At 45.9% G+C, this 19,262-nt stretch overlaps 1 long non-coding RNA gene across 1 annotated transcript; it reads right to left on the bottom strand.

Annotated features, from left to right (window-relative positions):
• Positions 1-13,919: 13,919 nt before the first annotated feature.
• LOC119362828 lies at positions 13,920-15,181 on the bottom strand. Its single transcript, XR_005173649.1, has 3 exons — positions 14,830-15,181; positions 14,149-14,234; positions 13,920-14,014 (listed from the first exon to the last, which is right to left on the bottom strand). It is a non-coding gene; the product is annotated as an uncharacterized LOC119362828 (long non-coding RNA).
• Positions 15,182-19,262: the final 4,081 nt, after the last annotated feature.

Below are 19,262 nucleotides of genomic sequence, written 5' to 3'. Positions count from 1 at the left end.
GCGTAAGCGTACGCGCAATGTCAGTCCGGGCCGCTTCATCCAACAATACCGCCAAACCAAAGTGTAACATGTTGGTAAGCAGTATGACTTGTATCGCCCACAACTCACTTGTGTTCTACTCGTGCATATAACATCTACTCATAAAATCAGGCTCGGATGCCACTGTTGGGGAACGTAGTAATTTTAAAAAAAATCCTACGCACACGCAAGATCATGGTGATGCATAGCAACGAGAGTGGAGAGTGTTGTCCACGTACCCTCGTAGACCGAAAGCGGAAGCGTTAGCACAACACGGTTGATGTAGTCGTACGTCTTCTTGATCCGGCCGATCAAGTACCGAATGCACGGCACCTCCGAGTTCAGTACACGTTCAGCTCGATGATGTCCCTCGAACTCCGATCCAGCACGACGGCGTGATGACGATGATGATGTTCTATCGACGCAAGGCTTCGCCTAAGTACCGCTACAATATTATCGAGGTGGATAATGGTGGAGGGGGGCACCGCACACGGCTAAGAGATCCAAGGGATCAATTATTATGTCTCCAAGGGGTGACTCCCTCCCCGTATATAAAGGAGTGGAGGAGGGAGAGGGGGCCGACCACCCTAGGCTCCACCTCTAAACTTAGTGCTTGGACGCATCGATTGCTTGAAATGTGCAGCTTGCTTTAGTTTCTAATCTTGTTCGACAGAAAACTCTTGTAGTTGCAACAAATATTAATCAGGTACGCTAGCTATTAAATATGGGGTTTAAGGCTCGTGTTAATACTTTGTTTAGTGTGTATGGTTTTTCAAGAACAACGAGAAATTGAAGTGTAAATTTGGATTTAAAAAAAATTGAACACAGTACAGACACAAGCACTCATATATGCGCGCATACACTCACAGACTCACCCCTATGAACGCACACCTTACCCCTATGAGCATCTCCGAGAATGTGAGCACCAAGATTTGAATCTTGATGGGCTAGGGATACTACTGTCCTTCTAACTATCCAACCACAGGTCGATTCACAAATCTGGATAATTTGAAGTGAAAACCTTAATATGCAAAAGTTGGAGGACTCCTATTGGGCCCCTTTGGCGCTAGCTATCGCCACATGCGCGTTACGTTATGTGGGCCAGCCCACCAGCGTGAACTGGCCGCTAGCTCGGGTCGCTCACGATCAGCTGACATCCCTAAAAAAATCAGGTTTGATCTATTGACTTGACATGTTCACGTTCCCGGAAAAGAAGACTTGACATGATGACCAGTGAATAGGCATGTTAACCGTTGACTTCCCGGTTAACTGTTAACTCGACCGTTGATCTTTTCAGAAAAGTTCATACCCTCGATAAAGTTCATATATTTAGAAAAATCATGTATTTCAAAAAAGTTCATCACTTGAAAAAAGTTCACGGGTTCCATGGATTGAAAAGGTTTAAAATTTTGAGCAAAAAAAAGTTCACAAAATTGCATAAAATGTTTGCGGATTTTAGAAATTCATCGTATTTGTGATAAAAAAAGTCCACGGAATTTATAGAAAAAGTTCACAAATCTGCAAAACTGTTCAAGAATTTGGAGAAAAGTCCATGGATTTTAAAAGATTCACAATTTTTGAAAAATTTCACAAAAAAAAGAAAAAAATGAAAGATAAAAGAAGAGTGAAAATATAAAATAAAAACCAGGTTAAAAAGCAACAACCCAAAGCTTCCAGAAGCTTCCCAAAAACTAGCATGAGATTTTCTAGAAGTTTCCCAGAACCGACACGGAAACTCTCGCTCGTACACTACTAATACACCGGCCCTATAGAGATTCTATCAACAGAGGCTGTGTGTGCGCCAGTGAGGAAATATGGAGCAAATTGCATAAAACCACCATTTTGAGGGTCAGATTTTCAGAAAACACTAGGTTACAGTTTTTTGACAAATTGCACCGTATCTCTCGTAAACATTTTGCAGAAACCACTAATCGATGGATAAGCCTTGTTTGATCATGCTTATGACTGGTGGGGCCCTTTTTTGCCTACGTGGCGTAACATTTTGTGCCAGATCAATTTTAATATGAATTTACAAACTAGTCCTTACATTTTACACAGAAACCCCTGAATCAAAAAGGAAAAATGCAATTAGCCCCCACTCCCTTCGATCCCTTCTCTCCCTTCGATCCCCATTTCTCCCTTCGCCGCCAGATCCTTCGCTCGGTGCCGATGCACAGGAGGCCGGGCAGCCACTCCCTCGCATGAGATGCCGCGGCCTCCTCTCTCCTTCTCCGTTCTCGGTGGCCGCGGAGTGCAGACTCCTGTCTCCTTCCTGCGCGAAACGCGGCGGCGCCGGGCGAGCAAAGCGGCGATGGCGCTAGCGGAGCAGAGCGACGGTCGCGTGGCGGGTCGGCCATTGCGCTGCCGCCGTCCTTGCTCGAGCAGCACGGTTGCACCGGCGGAGGAAGGTGAGGACGGCCTGGCGGCTGGTCGTCCGACGCGGCGGTGGCGGTGGCGCTGGACAGCATCCGGCAACAGCTCTTGGAGGAGCCGGTGGCGCCGGCGCAGCCAGCGTACTGCCGGAGCGCAAGCTTCGGCAGCCTCGTGGCGGACCAGTGGAGCGAGTCGCTCCCGTTCCGGCCCAACGACGCCGACGACATGGTCGTCTACGACGCCTTCCGCGACGCCTTCTCCTGCGACTGGCTCCCCGACGGCTCCTTCGCGGCCGTCAAGCCCGAGCCCCTGCCCTCCCCGACTCCTACGACGGCTCCTGCCTCAGCAGCTTCCTCGCGCCGCTTTTACTCTCAGCCATGACGGAGGATGTGTCCTGCTCGAGCACCACAGCATGGCTGCACCGGCAGCGGAAGGAGGACGGCGATGGTGTGCGGGAGAGAAAGATCCCGATCTGAATCGGGGAGGTTGTTTTCGCTTTTTGGCAAAAATGTTGGGGGTGTTTTCACTTTTTTACCCATCTAATGTTGTCTTTGGTAAAACGCCGTGCCACATCAGCAAAATAGGGGCCCCATCTGTCATAAACGCACTTAACCGAGCCAGATCCGCCAATCAGTGGTTTTTACAAAAAGATTACACAAGACATGGCGCAATTTGTCAAGAAACTGTAACCTAGTGTTTTCTAAAAATCAAACCCTCAAAGTGGTGGTTTTCTGCAATTTACTCGGAAATATGCCTATAACTGGGACGTGGACTATCTGCTCTCGAACTCAAATTATCCCTGATGAACAGTAAAAAAATATTGAAAAATCTGATATTTTTTGTAAACTTTGACAATGCTTTGTGTGCTTGCAAAAATCCTATTTTGAAAGCAGTTTGGAGTGCCGGTTCTTTTTTTTTGCCATGACTTCCTCAAATGTCATTTGATGATGAAATATGTTAAACATCCAGAACATTTGTCAAAGTTTTTCACAATACCAGGATTTTTTTAATGTTTTTTCATTTATTTTGAGTTTGATGTTCACCCCGAGCTCATTTGCGCTCGGGAGCAGAAGAGGATTGTCGCTAAAACCAACGCTATATAAGCGAGATGACCAAAACTTGTGTTACATGTCACCGCAGGATCACGAGTGGTGAGAGGGCACACTTGGCACAAGGGAAAAAAGGCCCGCTTTACGCCCGAAGTCTTTTGGTTTAGCTATATTCATTTATATTATTGTTTTTGGGTAGTTGACGCCTACATTTTCATGTGGTACCTAAAATGGCCTGTCCCAAACATTTGTCCCCCAAAACAGCTGTTGGGAACATTCTAGAAGGTTTCGTGCAGTTTCTGGGCTGGATATTTTTTTGCTTCATTGTAATCAGATATTGTTCGGTTTAGTTTGGGCTGATTTTGTCTGCTTCCTTTTTTATTTTATTTTCTTTATTTTTTCCATTTTCCAAATTTATGTTTATGAATTATGAACTTTTTTGTCAAATTCTTAAACATTTTTTTCAAATGCATGATTTTTTAATTTCATGATTTTTTTTAAAAATCCATGGACCTTTTAAAATTCACGAAGTTATTTTTAGTTTTTTTATTTTTCTGCTAAATTCGTTAAAAACTGAATTTACAAACTTTTTAAAAAATACTTTTTTACTTTTGATTTTTAAAATTTATGATTTTTCTATATTCTTTTTTTTCAAAAGTCAACATTGAAGCTGACATGGATCAACTTGAGAACCAGTTAAACAAAAATAAACTAGGCAAAGACAATACTAGTGCTAGATGGGCCTGCCCATACAGCCGACTTAAGGCGCTATAGAGGCAAACATGCACCGGAAGCGTCGTATAACATTTCGTGCCTGAGTATAACAAATCAGGAGGGAGAAGAAGAACCTTGGGTGTGGCCCCAATTACCTACCAAGAGCAAGCGAGGCTGGGCGGGAGCTCTTAAGAGCGCCTACTCGGCGCCGCTTGACGGGACGGGCGCTCACTGAAGCAACCTGGTGGGCCGGCCCACGAACACACGAGTACAGTATTTATATAGCGCGAAAAAAATTAGCATCAAATCGTCCTGATGGGGAATCGAACTCGCGCCTCTTACCTCACGTCCATGATTAGGTAGCCACTAGAGAAAGTTGCTCCTTGTGATAATCCAGCGCGACACCATATAACAAAAGAATACTATTGGCACGCTATTTATTTCACGTACATTGTCACGTAGATTTTTGATTTATTTGAACATTAAAAAAACGTTATTTCTTTTCAAAAAATGTGAACAAAATTTTAAAGTTCACAGATTTAAAAAATAATCACGAATTAGAAAAATGTTCATGTATTCAAAATAGTTCACGAATTCAAAAAGTTTATGAAAATTGAAAAAGTTCATCTATTTTATAAAATGTTCACAAATTCTGAAAAAAGTTCATCGATTTTGAAAAAAAGTTCATCAATTCTCAAAAAAAGTTCACCGAATTTCAAAACAGTTCACTAATTTTCAAAAAAGTTCACAAATTTCGGAAAAAGTTCATCAACTTTGAAAAATAAGTTCATCAATTCTTAAAAAAAGTTCACCTAATTCCAAAACAGTTCACCAATTTTCAAAAAGTTCACAAAAATTGGAAAAAGTTCATTAATTTTGAAAAAAGTTCATCGTTTCACAAAAAAAGTCCATTTTGCAAAAATGTTCAAAAAATATGGAAAATTTCATCGATTTTTAAAAGTATTTGAAAAGTTCATTAAATTCTGGAAAATGTTCATCAATTTTGAAAAAAAAATCAATTAAAAAAAGAAAAACAAACAAAATCGTCCAATAAAAAAAGAAACACGAAAAAAATAAAAAATATAATACAAAGAAGAAAAGAAGTAAAAGTGCAGAACTGAACGAATCAGGTGTTAGTGGTGGCGTGGTTGGCGCAGCTTATGTTGGACCAGGAGGTCGCAGTTTCGATACTCGTCTGCCGCGAATTTTTGGCGTTAGAAACAGCAGAAGAAGAAGAGCAAAAGTGGACCGGCCCAGTGCGACGCGATAGAGGAGAGGGTGGTGTGCGCCCGATTGTGGGAAGAACTAAATCGGGCGCTAAAGGCGCCAAATAGGGATTGGCCTTATTCCCCGCGTTGCATGAGGAAACCGAGCAATCACGCACCCTTAGATGTGCGTGTTTTGGACAGGCCCAAGTGCGGGGTGCGACATCCTTTTTTATTTTTTTATCTCTACTACTTAAAACATACACAAGGTTTCTTTTTCTATCATACTCTTCATCAACCAGTTTCCCCCCTCCTCCTGCCATGTCCCTCCATCTATTTTCCGTCCAAGCATTTTTTTTCTCCCACAACGATGTATTTGACCACACCTTCTCGTACGCCGCTCAATCACATTAATTAACTTACTTTTTGCACCACTGCATTAATTCCACCTTCATTGACTTACCTTTGCATCGATTTCATATATCACTTAATTTACTTACCTTATGCATCAATTGCATAATTTATGTACTATGCATGACACATCATACATTCTTTATTATTTGGGTAAGTTTTACATTATTTCATGCAAACATTTCATTGTTTATCGACTCACATGTGCACTGGCATTTGTAGATCACCTGTCGCTTAGAATGCCAAGGTTTTGGGAAGTTTGGATTTTCTGAAAATCTGATTCATGTGTGTCCTTCTCTCTCACTTAGTCGAAGAAGACAAGCTGTAGATGTCACATGCGACGGGAGACGTGACAGGCTCATTGGTATATTTTTCATCTACTATTGTTGTGTTGTTATTTGGCACTCGTAGCAACGCACGAGCAGTTACCTAGTAATTTTTATAAATGCTCATGAATACCAAATTCGGAAAAGTTTTGAAATTAAAAAAGAACAAACATGAAAAAATGTCCCAAAATTTATAAATGTCCACAATTTCAAAACATATTTATGAATTTAAAAGAATGTTCATTAATTTGAAAAACACTCACGGATTTCATTTTTTTAGAAATTTGAAAAATGTTCTCAGATTTAAAAAATATTCACGAATTTGAAAGAATTTTCATGCATTTGAAAAACTATTCATGAATTTGAAAAGGTATTCCAGAATTTCAAAAATTGTTGATGAATTTGAAACAAGGTTCGCAATTTTTAAAAATGTTCTCTAATCTAAAACCACCAAATTTTATATTATGTTCCTGTGTTTAAGAATATGTACGAAGATTTCCAAAAAAAAATACAAACATTCAAAATTGTTCTGTATTTTACAAAAATCACATATTGGAAAAATATTCGCGATTTCAAAAAATGTTCATGAGTTTTAAAAATGTTCCGAATTTCAAAAGGTATTTCCAAAAATTCATTAATAGCCAAGAATTTGAAAAACAAAATGTGATTTGAAGTTATTTTCATGATTACGAAAATTTTGCTTGATTTGACAAAAAAATTTGTGAAATTTAAAAAAATGAAATAGAAAATAAAAAGGCAAAACGAAAAGAAAAATGTAAACAAAAAATGAAAAGAGGAAAGTATTTAAAAATATATATATATAAACAGTGGGAAGCAGACAGAAAACAGTGGAACTAGGCCGGCCCAATACAACGTGTGCGTTGCAGGAGGGTGGAGTTTGGTCGACGTTGATCGACATACGCGGGGAATATGGACAGCGAGGCTGGGCGCCGTCGTTCTTCCTATCGACCAAATCCTGCCCCTCAAAAAAATTATCTTCCATGCTAAGACTGTATAGTTTTTTTTTTTGCAGGAAAAGTGGGTATTTATTCCTTAGAAATAGCGTTACGTCTGAAACACGACGCAACCAACAAGCGGTGCTATCTCTAGTTCTTCCTACAATAGCTAGACTATGAGAAATACCATTTTGATGATGATATATTTTCAGTGGAACAAACCCACGAAGTTGTAGAGGCTTCTTGATTTCTGTCATCAAATGACCATAAGCAGATCTATCAAGCGAATCATCTGTTAGCGTAGCTAGGACCACTGAGTTATCAAACTGGATTACTATTGGTAGATCAGTTCGTTGTAAACTCATAGATAATCCTTCAAGTATGGCACTGACCTCCGCTTCCAAAGCATCTTTACAATGAAACAAATGCCGATAAGTTGAGAAGATAACCGAGCCATCAGAGTTATCAAGGGCCATACCAGAACCTGCCTCACCAGCATCATGCATGTATTATCTGTCCACCGACAACGCCGTCCATCCAGCGGGCGGCTTGGGCCACGACTTCTTGGTCGCCCGCGCCGGAGACTACCTGATAGGTAACTCCGCAACTGGACACTTACCCTTAATGTTATCCTCTACTGTATGTTTTTGTGCCTGGTCATATGATGACATATAACTACATACTCCCTCCTTTACAAAATAGATGGCCCAACTTTATATTAAAGTTAGTATAAAGTTGAATCATCTATTTGGAACGGAGGGAGTAGATACGAACGAGATATACGCTCCCTCGATCTATCGCCTAACCAGGCATAGGACTGGCGCGGATCCGTTAGATCAAAGAGCCCCCGCTTTTGTTCTGCTGATTCACCCTTGCTCTCTCTCGTGAAGTTTTTCTCTTCTCACACACCGCGCCGTTGGCTTGCCCATCCCACAAGGCCTCGCTACATCGCTGGCTCGTCTGCTCGCATCCCTCGAAACACCGCTTTGCACATTGACGTTCTGCCCCAGCTTGCAGCGCCTGGGTGCAGCATGGCCGGCGTCGGTTGACACACACGCAATGATGGTTTTGCAGCACCGTCTTGAATCCGTCGTAGCTTTCCAATTTGTCGATCGCAGCACCTGCCCACGCTGATTGCAGCATTCTGTCCGCCCGGCCCATTCGACGCATGTCGCTCGTATCACCTCAACTCGGTGGTTGCGGCACGATCGCCCACCACCAAGGGCGCACGTGGCAACCCGAGGGGACGACCGATCGCCAATCTTTACTGCGCGAGTTCACCCGCCGCTCTTTCCTGCGTGCATGCATGTGTTTTGACTTCTGACTTTTTGATGGTAGCGCTTGTCTGCCTGAAGATTCCTGTGGTTGGGTCGTGCATGTGGCAGGCGCGCACCATGAGCGCCACGTGCTGCCTTTTTTTAAGATCTTAGACCAACTCCACCGCTCGACCCCAAACAAATGTCCATTTTGTTCGGATTTCATCCAAAGCGATAGGTGTAAAAAGGACACGAGCGTCCGGCTTTTTTTCGAGGAGCCCACCGCGGCGATCAACCCCTAAAAATGTCCGCTGCCCCCGCGCCACCTCGCACCCACCTGCAGGCCGCGTCCGCGAGCTCCGGCGCGAGTTCCTGCTCCGCCTGGCGCGCCCGCGCCCTCCGCCCCGTCCCAGCCGCGGCGCCGCGCCCCGACCCCGACCGCCGCGAGCTCGGCCGCGGCCGCGCCCTGCTCCGCGCGCTTGGCCGTCCACGCACGCGCGCGCCCCAGCAGTTGCGCCGCGCCCCGCGCCAGCCGCGGCGAGCTCGGCCACCCCCGTGCGTGCCCCGCCCCGCCCCGGTCGCGGCGAGCTCGGCCGCGCCCGCGCGCGCCACGCCTCTTCCCGCCCGCAGCGCCGGGTCTACTGACATCCCCTCGTCGTCGTCGTTGTCGCGGTGCTTGGTGCTCTCCATCTGCAGGACGACGGGGCTCCGGCCATGGTGGTACGGGCCGATGGAGACGGCCCTGGGCGTGGCGTAGCGCTCGGTGAGGTCCACCATGCTCGTCGGGAACCCATGCAGTAGCTGCTCGCTCCATGGCCACCGGCCTTCGCCCCTCGCGCACGCGCGAGCGCGGCCTGCGCGCCCGCTCGCCCTGCCGCCTCGCCGCCCGCGTACGCGCGCCCGTTCGCACCCCACGCCCCTGCCTGTGCATACTCGCCGGCCGTGGCGGCGGGGCCTCAACGACGGCAAGGCGAGACCGGCCGATGGGAGCGCCACCGCGCCGCGTGCTCCTCGGCGGCCACGGCTGTTTTGCCTCGTGGTGGTGTGGGGGCGTGGTAGGCCAGGAGAGAAAAGGAGGAGGGAGAGGGGGTGGGTGGGTGGGTGGGTGGGCCAATGACATGCGGGCCAGGGTCACATGTAAAAGGACACACCTCGAACGAGGACGACGCACAGAGTGTCCGCTTGTGTCCGTTTCAGACTCAAAATCAGCCCAACTTTGGTCCCAGGATGGGGCAAAGCGGACAAAGCTTGTGTCCGTTGCATAATTTATGTACCATGCATGCCACTGGCTTAGCGCATTGACGTTCCGCCCTAGCTTGCAGCACCTGGGCGCAGCACGGTCGACGGCGGTTGACACACGCGCAGAGATGGTTTGCAGCACCGTCTTGAACCCGTGGTAGCTTTCCACATTGTCTGTCGCAACACCTGCACGCGCTGATTGCAGCATGCCGTGCGCCCCGCCCATTCGACGCATGTCGCTCGTATCAGCTCAACTCAGCGGGTGCGGCACGACCACCCACCAAACCAAGGGCGCGCATGGCAACCCGAGGGGGCGACCGATGGATTCGCTCGATCGGCCGGCCGATCGCCAATCTTTACCTTCTTTTTCCGCGAGTTCACCCGCCGCTCTTTCCCGCGTGCATGTATGTGTTTTGACTTCTGACTTTTTGATGGTAGCGCTTGTCTGCCTGAAGATTCCTGTGGTTGGGTCGTGCATGTGGCAGGCGCGCACCATGAGCGCCACGTGCTGCCTTTTTCTAAGAAGATCTTATCCACGAGTTCCGACGCGTGATGGGCCGTCTGAGATGCACAACTGACACTGCGTCCTCGCCCTGGAAAGGTCCTCTTGGTTATACGCACTGCATGGCCACGGACGCGCGCATGTGATCGGATCGGCCGAACCGGGGCGTGAACTGCAGCGATCAAACCAAGCAGAAACGCACGTGGTCCAGTGCAGACCTAGAAACTGCATCGTCCAGAGCGCGCGCGCGTGTCACCGCGGTGTCCCGCGGCCGGTGCCACGCCGCGCCCATGGACGCCCATCGAAGCGTTGCTCCCATCGACGTGGGCGCCGGCGCCGACACGCTACAGCTTACAGGCACCCTCCTTTTTCCGGTTCCATAGTCCCCGGACCCGGCGTCGTCTTCGCCGCAAACGCGTGCAAAAACGCGAACGCCTCCCCGCGCGCGCGGCGCCGGTGATCCAGGAAGCAACCCACCCACGCCCACACCCACTGGTCAACGCGTGCGGCGACGCCACCTGACGACGCCGGGCGGCGGTGGGGGTGCCGCACGAGACGGGGACAACGCGGTGTCCGTCCCCTGCCGGTCACGTACAGCCGCGGCGACCGTATCACTGGACTACGCGATCAACGGGGTCACCCGCAGGCCACACCCACCCCACCCGGCCGCGATTCTGATGCGGATGTCGACGCACGGATCCACGGATGGCCACCGCGAGCCAGCGCGTCGATCTCGGACACAATATTATGAGGCAAGAACACTATAGACCCACAAACTTGTAATGGATGTGATGATTTAGTCCATAAACTTGCAAAAGGTGACCATCTCATTCCTAGACTTGCAATGTATGTGAAGATTTAGTCCAAAGCCAATCACAAGTTGACAAATGGTGCCACGCTGGCCGCGTCGTGGCACACCCGCTCGGCCCGGCGTTTTTACGAAAAACCCCTCCACCTTTATGAAAATCACACGCGCGGTATATTTTTTTCATATCTATATTTTTTAAGGGAAAGTCTTATATTCAGCCGACTGATTTTAGCCTTGCGATCAGCCGATCGCTCCTCCATCCGATCAGGGCTCCTGCGCGTCCAGTGATACAGCGGCGGCATGCAAACTTTCTGTCTATGTGCGTGGTCCACTAGTACTAGTATACTGTTTGTGTGTAAGTGTGTTAAACTTCAGCACCGTAGTCCCTAAAAAAAAAAACTTCAGCACCGTAGTATACTACTAGCAATGAGTCACTTTGCTAGCTAATCAAAATGAGGATTTATAAGTTCAAAAAAAAGTGGATTTATATTACATGAAAAAACAAAGTTAACTGGTTGATATCCATGCAAATGCCGGCTAGGCGTCGTTGATGCATTTGGGACGTGTGCCTTTGCAAGCTAGAATTTTGTTGTTGCCCATTCTGGCGACACTGCAAGCCGGATTTACAACGCTACAAGACCGACTACCACCGTTGTTGCCTGCCGTCGTTTCTATTTATTTATTTTTAACAAAGCCGGGCTGTTGTGTTGCAAAGACGAGCGGCAGTGAAAAGTCGGCGACCCAATGCTGCAAAGTCGGCAGTCACTACAAGGCCAGACAATGTTGTTGCAAAGCTCATGTGATGCAATGTCCGCGGCCTCAAATTTGTATTGATGCAAAACGGATTAGCATGTTGCAAAGCCTCGCGACGTTGCACGGTTGGCAATCACAATCTTTTTTTTTTGCGGGGTTAAAAAGATTTCATTGCTCAACTGTTGGAATATTCGTTCCTACATAGTAGAGGAACGTCTGACAATCACAATCTTTTAAATGATGCTAGACTACTATTGTTGCAAAACCGCCTGACACTGCAAGGTCGGTGATCACCACAAGGCCGAACATCATTGTTGCAAAAGCATGCGACGTTAGAACGCCGGACAAGCACAATCTAAATTCAAAACCAATCGATTAGTTTTGTCAACATGGGATACCTAAAATATTTGAGCTTATTTTGGCAGACGGCAACAAAATTTGCTTCAAAATTCAAAGCTCAATTTCAATTCTAAATTAACTTTCATTCTTTACATTTTTAGAACACTTTCATTCATTACTTGATCTTCTTATTCTATGCCATTTGGTGCTCAGTCGCGCTTGCGTCCTCGTATGGCCCGATTCAGTGCCGGCCACTACCGCTCCCTGCTTGTTGTTTGCTGCTGCACACATTCGGCCATGCAGCGAAAGGATTTCCTATTTCCAGAATTTCGAAACCGGTGAACGTGTGTTGAATGTTGATTGGTGCGTGGAGTGTAACTCGCAAGACCACTTGCCGATGTATGAGGACCGTCAGCAAGTCAGCAATCAACTCAACTGGCTCAACACGTACACTACCTTATCAATTATAATCAATATGCACACATACTAGTACTCATATATATACCAGTATATTTATTGGTGGAATTTGAGGTATGGCAGCCACCGACCCTAGCCAGATTGCTAGCACCGCCCTCGCCATGTAGGCGCAAGCGCAACAGCGTTCATGATTTCTATAAAGGTGGAGGGGATTTTCATAAAAAAAGCCGGGCCGAGCAGGTGTGCCACGACGCGGCCAGCGTGGCGCCATTTGTCAACTTGTGATTAGCTCTGGACTAGACCTTCACATACATTGCAAGTTTAGGGATGAGGTGATCATCTTTTACAAGTTTGTGGACTAAACCATCACATTCATTACAAGTTTGTGGGTCTCTAGTGCTCTTGCCTCCAATATTATTGTTTTTCCTCCAAACTAGTAAGCTTGCACGTGCAGCGCACGTCTCGACTGAAAACATGTTATACAATGAAACATACTATTTCTATGTCATAATATCATTTCAAAAATAAAATTTCTAAATCCCGAGTCATAATGACGTGTTGATTGTTTCATGAATCAACATGCCCCTTGCCCAATAGGGTGACGCCGGGCATTAGCCGGGCGATCACGTTCGGCGATCGGCCCCCTTCTCGAGTTGTACGATCGAGACGTTTGCACCCCTGGATTTTCCCTAATACCTTGGCTTCTATACCCCCTCAGCACCACTTGCTACACCACTCCCTAGCGGACATCGGTCCCCGTATCACTGGTCGTAGCACCCTGTTCCGCATCATCGCCATAGCCGACGCCAGCCGCCCCGCGACACTACTTGCAGCATTTGAGTGCCACTTCGCCCGACTCACAACAGCTGTCGTCAACTCGCTCACCTCCCTCACAGAACGGCATCGCTTCGCTCACAGCAAACCATCAGGCTGCGTCGATATCATATCTTTATCACCAAAATAAGACATGAATCATGCTACTCATTACCTATAGGTCCTGACCAATGTAGTTCAATGGCCAACCCTTCCCCCTGCGGTTGTACCAAGCGACGGCCCATACATACCCGTCGACCGACAATGCGGATGCCCGAGCCAGTGCAGCAAGAATAACACTTATTACGTGGAGATCCTTACCAATGTAGTTCACTTGACAACATTTAGTGTTCATTCTTCCCCTGACCAATGGAGGTATAATTAATTTTTTCAATCTATCCATTTTAAATAGCAGAAGCATACTCATGAATGTAATCAACTGAACTAAGAATTTGCTAATATGTCTAGCAGCACACATCTCTCCTCCTCGTTCCTCCTCAGCACAATTGCATTCCATAGTATGGTTATACATATCCTCAAACATGTAGGAACAAATATTTGTCTTTCTCACGTGCATGAAGAAATACTTACATTTACATGCTAGAAAACTAATTGGATGAGAAGTACACATGTCGCTCATTGTTGTCATTGTATAAAAACGGTACAAAAGTGGGACTATAAACTCACCAATTCTTGTTGTCTCTCTTTATTTACAGAGCATTTAACCTCTGTCTCACACAACACAACGAATATATGTCTCAGCATGCGGCATGTACCTTTTGCCAATGTCAACATACTCAAATACGACTTCTTCACCAAGTTCCAATGTAATAGGCTGTCAAGAAAAAATATGCAATACCCAAGGTGAGAATGGCAGTCTATTGCCAATATATTCTACTGTAATAATTAGTCTAAAGTAGAAAAGACGCATAATATGTGATAAATTAGTAGAAACTATAATCCTTTTACCAGTTTCATAGCTCCAAATTAATGCAACATGATAGTTTATCCATCCCTTCACCTGGTGACCTCTTGGACTTAAGTAGAGATGATTTCTGAAACAAAAAGTGAGATGTTTAATCTGGACCTCACCCAAACACACTTCTGTACTTTGTCTTGCAAAATATGTATTCAAATAGCTTGCATAGAAAATGGTGTCAAGAAAGAGACAACTTAATCAAATGGCCTTGCTGCATATAATCGATAACCTTCAAGCTAATTGGAAGTCCATATTTCTTTTATCAAAAACCATAATAAAGTTCTTTATTTAGGCCAAATACACTCCCTGAACTCAGAATCTGCATGGAGTTCCAGTAGAAGGCAAAAGCACGAAAGCTGCCTCTAAAAGACTCCCACTTGAAGGGTCAATAAGAAAGGAATTCCTCTTGCGTCATAACAAAGAACCTGCTAGGCAGGATGTAGAACCTGAATGGCTTTTTACATCTGCATAACACACTGTAGTTTACAAGAAACCGCAAAAAAATTATATCACCCAAGTGAGGCATGAGCTAGTGCGCCTTTGCAACCGAAAATGACAGATGCGCCGACCCAGATCACGAATCAAAGCACATCAACCAGCCTAAAAGATAGAACAGAGAATTCAACAACATGAGGGAGAGGAGTTTATCCCATTCACTACATATTGATTACCTTGATTCACCTCACATGGAGCCTGCTTGGATTTTTTATCAATCACCCTTGTGGCCTTGCCGACATGGCACATAAAAGATCGTTAGAAACTACATGACAGAGACATAGGAAGGTGAGTAGCTACTCTTCTATTGACTCATAAGAAGGTGCAGGAGCGCGTGGAGCTTATTGGTGGAAGTTCTCAGAAGAGTAGGAAGATGCCTTTGCGGCATCAAGCTTGTGAGTAGCTACTCTTCTACTGGAAATCCCACACACTACCCTGAATCCATGACATGGTAGCCGGATCACCTTCAGTTTCAGCGGATATGGGATATGATTGGAATAAATACTCACAAGAGCGACCAAAATTAGACGATGGGATTCCATGGTGTTACCTGGGAGAACGGGAGGGTGTCCACGTGCAAGGACTTCTGCTCCTCCTGCAGCAATCGTCTGTCCTTCTCTATTTCTCCCGTCCGATCCCTGTAACATAGATGCAGATCTCCCTTCTCAGAAATTCCATTACATGTTATTCGAAAGCAATTCCTAGTTTCCACAAGCCAAAGTATATAACGATATATGAATATATGTGAATAAAAGTATTGCTAATGTCATAGTTTGTCATACTTCAAAAGAATCCTATCATGTCAAATGGCCACAAATAATTATGTAAACATCTTATCATGTCAAATCATTGGTGACCATCCTCCTTGTGATGCATTTTAAAAAAATGGAACTTCCTATCTGCACTTACATTACGGATAACATACAGCAAAATATAATTGAAATTCAATAGACTTCTATCAGATGACATGATTGTGAAGATCAGTGCAGATTTCAAAGCCCACTTTCTAACATATATTGGTATGTGATACTTGTAATCATATATAAGCAACAGTGCGATGTTACCAAGCCCAGTTTCTAACATCTACTGGTATGTGACGTGAGGGGAGGAGGACATATATTTGGACATATATGATTCTGTCAGAAAAAAATGCACACACAAAAACAATACTTGCTCAATTTTTCCTCCGTACAAGCATGGTTGGTTCTCAACTGAACATGGTAAAACTGACTTGGAAGTAGTGGAAAAATAAAATGCACTTATTAGGCATGTAGAAATCTGACTTGGAAATCTTCACTTGGTTACCTCTTGTTGAGATGAGAGGGGGAGTACCTACAGAGAGGAGGGCCGGTGGTGTCTTGTGACCTCAGAGTAGTTTCTCTTGTGTCTGGCGGCTCACTTAGGGGCAGGGGGAAGAGGGGCTCCTCTTCTAGGTCAGCACCTCTCATGGGCTTGGGCCCAAGAGACAGATCTTGATGGGCTAGGGCCCATACCGGTTCAACACTCCCCCTCAAGATGGGTGGTAGATATCTATCATCCCCATCTTGTCACACGCCAAGTTACAGTCCTTTGTTCCCAGTCCCTTTGTCAAGCAATCTGCAAACTGCTGTCCAGAGCTGACATGAGTAAGGCTGATGATCCCAGCATCAAGTTTCTCTTTAATGAAGAAGCGATCAATTTCCACATGCTTCGTCCTATCATGTTGAACTGGGTTATTAGCAATGGCTATAGCTGACTGATTGTCACACCACACCCTTAAGGGTCCCTTCCTCAAGAGTTTCAACTCGCATAGTAGGTGCTTCACCCAGAGCATATCACACAACCCTTGAGATAATGCTCTATATTCAGCTTCTGCTGTTGATCTAGACACAACATTCTGTTTCTTGCTTCTCCATGACACCAAATTTCCTCCCACAAACACACAGTAACCTGAAGTTGATCGTCTATCATCTTGACAGCTAGCCCAATCAGAGTCACTATAGCCATCCACCTCAAGATGTCCACTCTTCGCAAACCACAACCCTTTACCCGGAGTCCCCTTCAAGTATCTCAGGATTATGTGAACAATATCAAGATGCCCTCTCCTTGGTTCATGCATGTATCTGCTCACCACCCCCACGGCATACGTAATGTCAGGCCTAGTATGACACAAGTACAATAACCTCCCAACCAGCTTCTGATAATCTTCCTTATTCACTAGCTCACCTGATTGTGCTGTTACTTGATGATTTTGTTCAATTGGAGTAGGGGCTGCACGACAGCCCATCATGCCCATGTCACTCAAAAGATCCAAGGTGTATTTTCGTTGGCACAAAGATATTCCCTTCTCTGTCCGGGCCACTTATATGCCAAGGAAGTACTTTAGATTTCCTAAGTCTTTTACCTCAAACTCCTTGCTCAGACACCCCTTCACTCTCTTTATTTCCTCCTCATCATCTCCAGTGATGATGATATCATCAACATACACTGCAACAATGGTGATCTTCTTATTAGTGTGTCTATAAAACACCGTGTGGTCACCATTACATTGGCCATACCCCATATTCCAAACAGCTCGTCTGAACCTATCAAACCATGCCCTCGGCGATTGCTTCAGACCATACAAGGATTTCTTCAGCCTGCATACCTTCCCCGTAGTCTGTTCTGTGCCAAAACCTGGCGGTATCTCCATGTATACCTCTTCTTTCAAGTCACCATGTAAGAAGGCATTCTTGACATCTAACTGGTGCAATTTCCACCCAAAGTTTGCAGCACACGAGACCAATACCCGTACCGTGTTCATCTTTGCAACTGGAGCAAATGTCTCATCATAGTCAATTCCATAAGTTTGACTATATCCTCTGGCAACCAATCTAGCCTTATACCATTCCACCTTGCCCTCAGGATTCTGCTTCACAATAAAAATCCACTTACAACTCACTGCTTTCTTTCCTGCCGGCAATGTGGTTAGCACCCATGTCTTGTTTTTTTTCAATGCTTCTAACTCCTCTATCATCGATTCACGCCACTTCGGATCTTGCTTTGCAGCCTTCCAATCCCTAGGGATAGACACAGTTTGCAGAGAGGCAACAAACGCCTTATATGAAGGTGACAAAGCCTTGTAAGACACAAAATTGCCAATATCAAGGTCATCACAAGCATCATCCTTTGGCAGAGCCTTCCTTGCTACCTCACCCTTCCTTGCCGCTTCACGTGTAGGTTTTCGCAACGCAATGGGCAGCTCCACTGTGTCAGATGAGCTTGCCTCACTGCCTTGCTGCTCCCCCTGCACTCTTGCCTCACTGCCTTGCTGCTCCCCCTGCACTCTTGCCTCCCTGCCTTGCTGCTCCCCCTGCACTTGTGGTTGCCGCCGAGAGTACACCAGGGTATTCGTCTGTCATCGATCCCGAACAGGAACCTGGAGAGCACCAATCTTAAGTGTATCGACAGTTGGCTCGACATGAGCCCGCACATCATCATCAGTGATGGTACTAACTGGAATTGTACCCACTATTGGTTGAACCTGAGCCTGCACATCATTATCAGTGTTAATGTCCACAGGATCACCGTGAGTATGAGACACATCCTTCTCCCCCTCTTGACCATCATGCACAGAGTGTAGGTGGTCAAGCTCTGCAAACAACAGACTAAGATCAGTCGGCTCACCATAGAATGGCTCAGACTCCCTGAATGTAACGTCCATACTTACAAACCTGCGTTTTTCAGAGGGACACCAACATTTATACCCCTGTTGACTAGACGAATATCCCAGAAAGACACACTTCACTGCCCGAGGATCAAGCTTGCCAACAGATGGTCGGTGGTCACGAACAAAGCAGGTACTGCCAAACAACTTTCGGGGAACAACAAACTTATTATCTCCAATGATCAACTCAGACGGAGATTTCATGCCAAGTATCCTGGAAGGTGTTCGGTTGATCAAGTATGTGGCTGTCATAACTGCATCATCCCACAAGAACTTAGGCACATTCATGGTAAACATCAACGACCGAGCAACCTCAAGAACATGACGATTCTTCCGTTCGGCCACTCCATTCTGAGGGGGGGTGTCCGAACATGAAGTTTGATGAAGAATCCCATGGTCAGCCATGAAAGCCCCAAAAATGTTGTTCACATACTCCGTTCCATTGTCCGTCCTGAGCACCTTGACCTGTACCTGAAACTGGTTCTTTACAAGAGCATGGAAGTTCTGAAAACAGCTAAACACCTCATCCTTGTGACGCATCAAGTAAATCCAAGTCATGCGAGAATAGCAGTCAATAAAGGTAGCAAAATACTTCTTCCCATTCATTGACACCACTGGGCTAGTCCATACATCCGAATGAATAAGCATAAAAGGAGATATGCTCCTGAGCCCCTTACTCACATATGAGGCCCGTGTGTGTTTTGCATATTCACAAGCATCACATGTCAGCTTGCCTTTGCCTATTCCACACATAACATCCGGAAATATTCTACTCATCTTATCAGAAGATACATGCCCCATCCCACAATGATGGATCATCGCCTGCTTCTCCTTATCCTCCATGGTCGCAGCACACACCAAGTCCGGCTGCACCTCCTGGTCCATGTACCAGAGCCCCCTACGCCTGGTGCCAGTCCCAACCGT

This window comes from Triticum dicoccoides, chromosome 2B (assembly GCF_002162155.2).
Source record: "Triticum dicoccoides isolate Atlit2015 ecotype Zavitan chromosome 2B, WEW_v2.0, whole genome shotgun sequence".
Taxonomy (NCBI): domain Eukaryota; kingdom Viridiplantae; phylum Streptophyta; class Magnoliopsida; order Poales; family Poaceae; genus Triticum; species Triticum dicoccoides.
The sequence above is the reverse complement of the archived record's forward strand: the minus strand, read 5'-3'. Positions and strand labels throughout refer to the sequence as shown.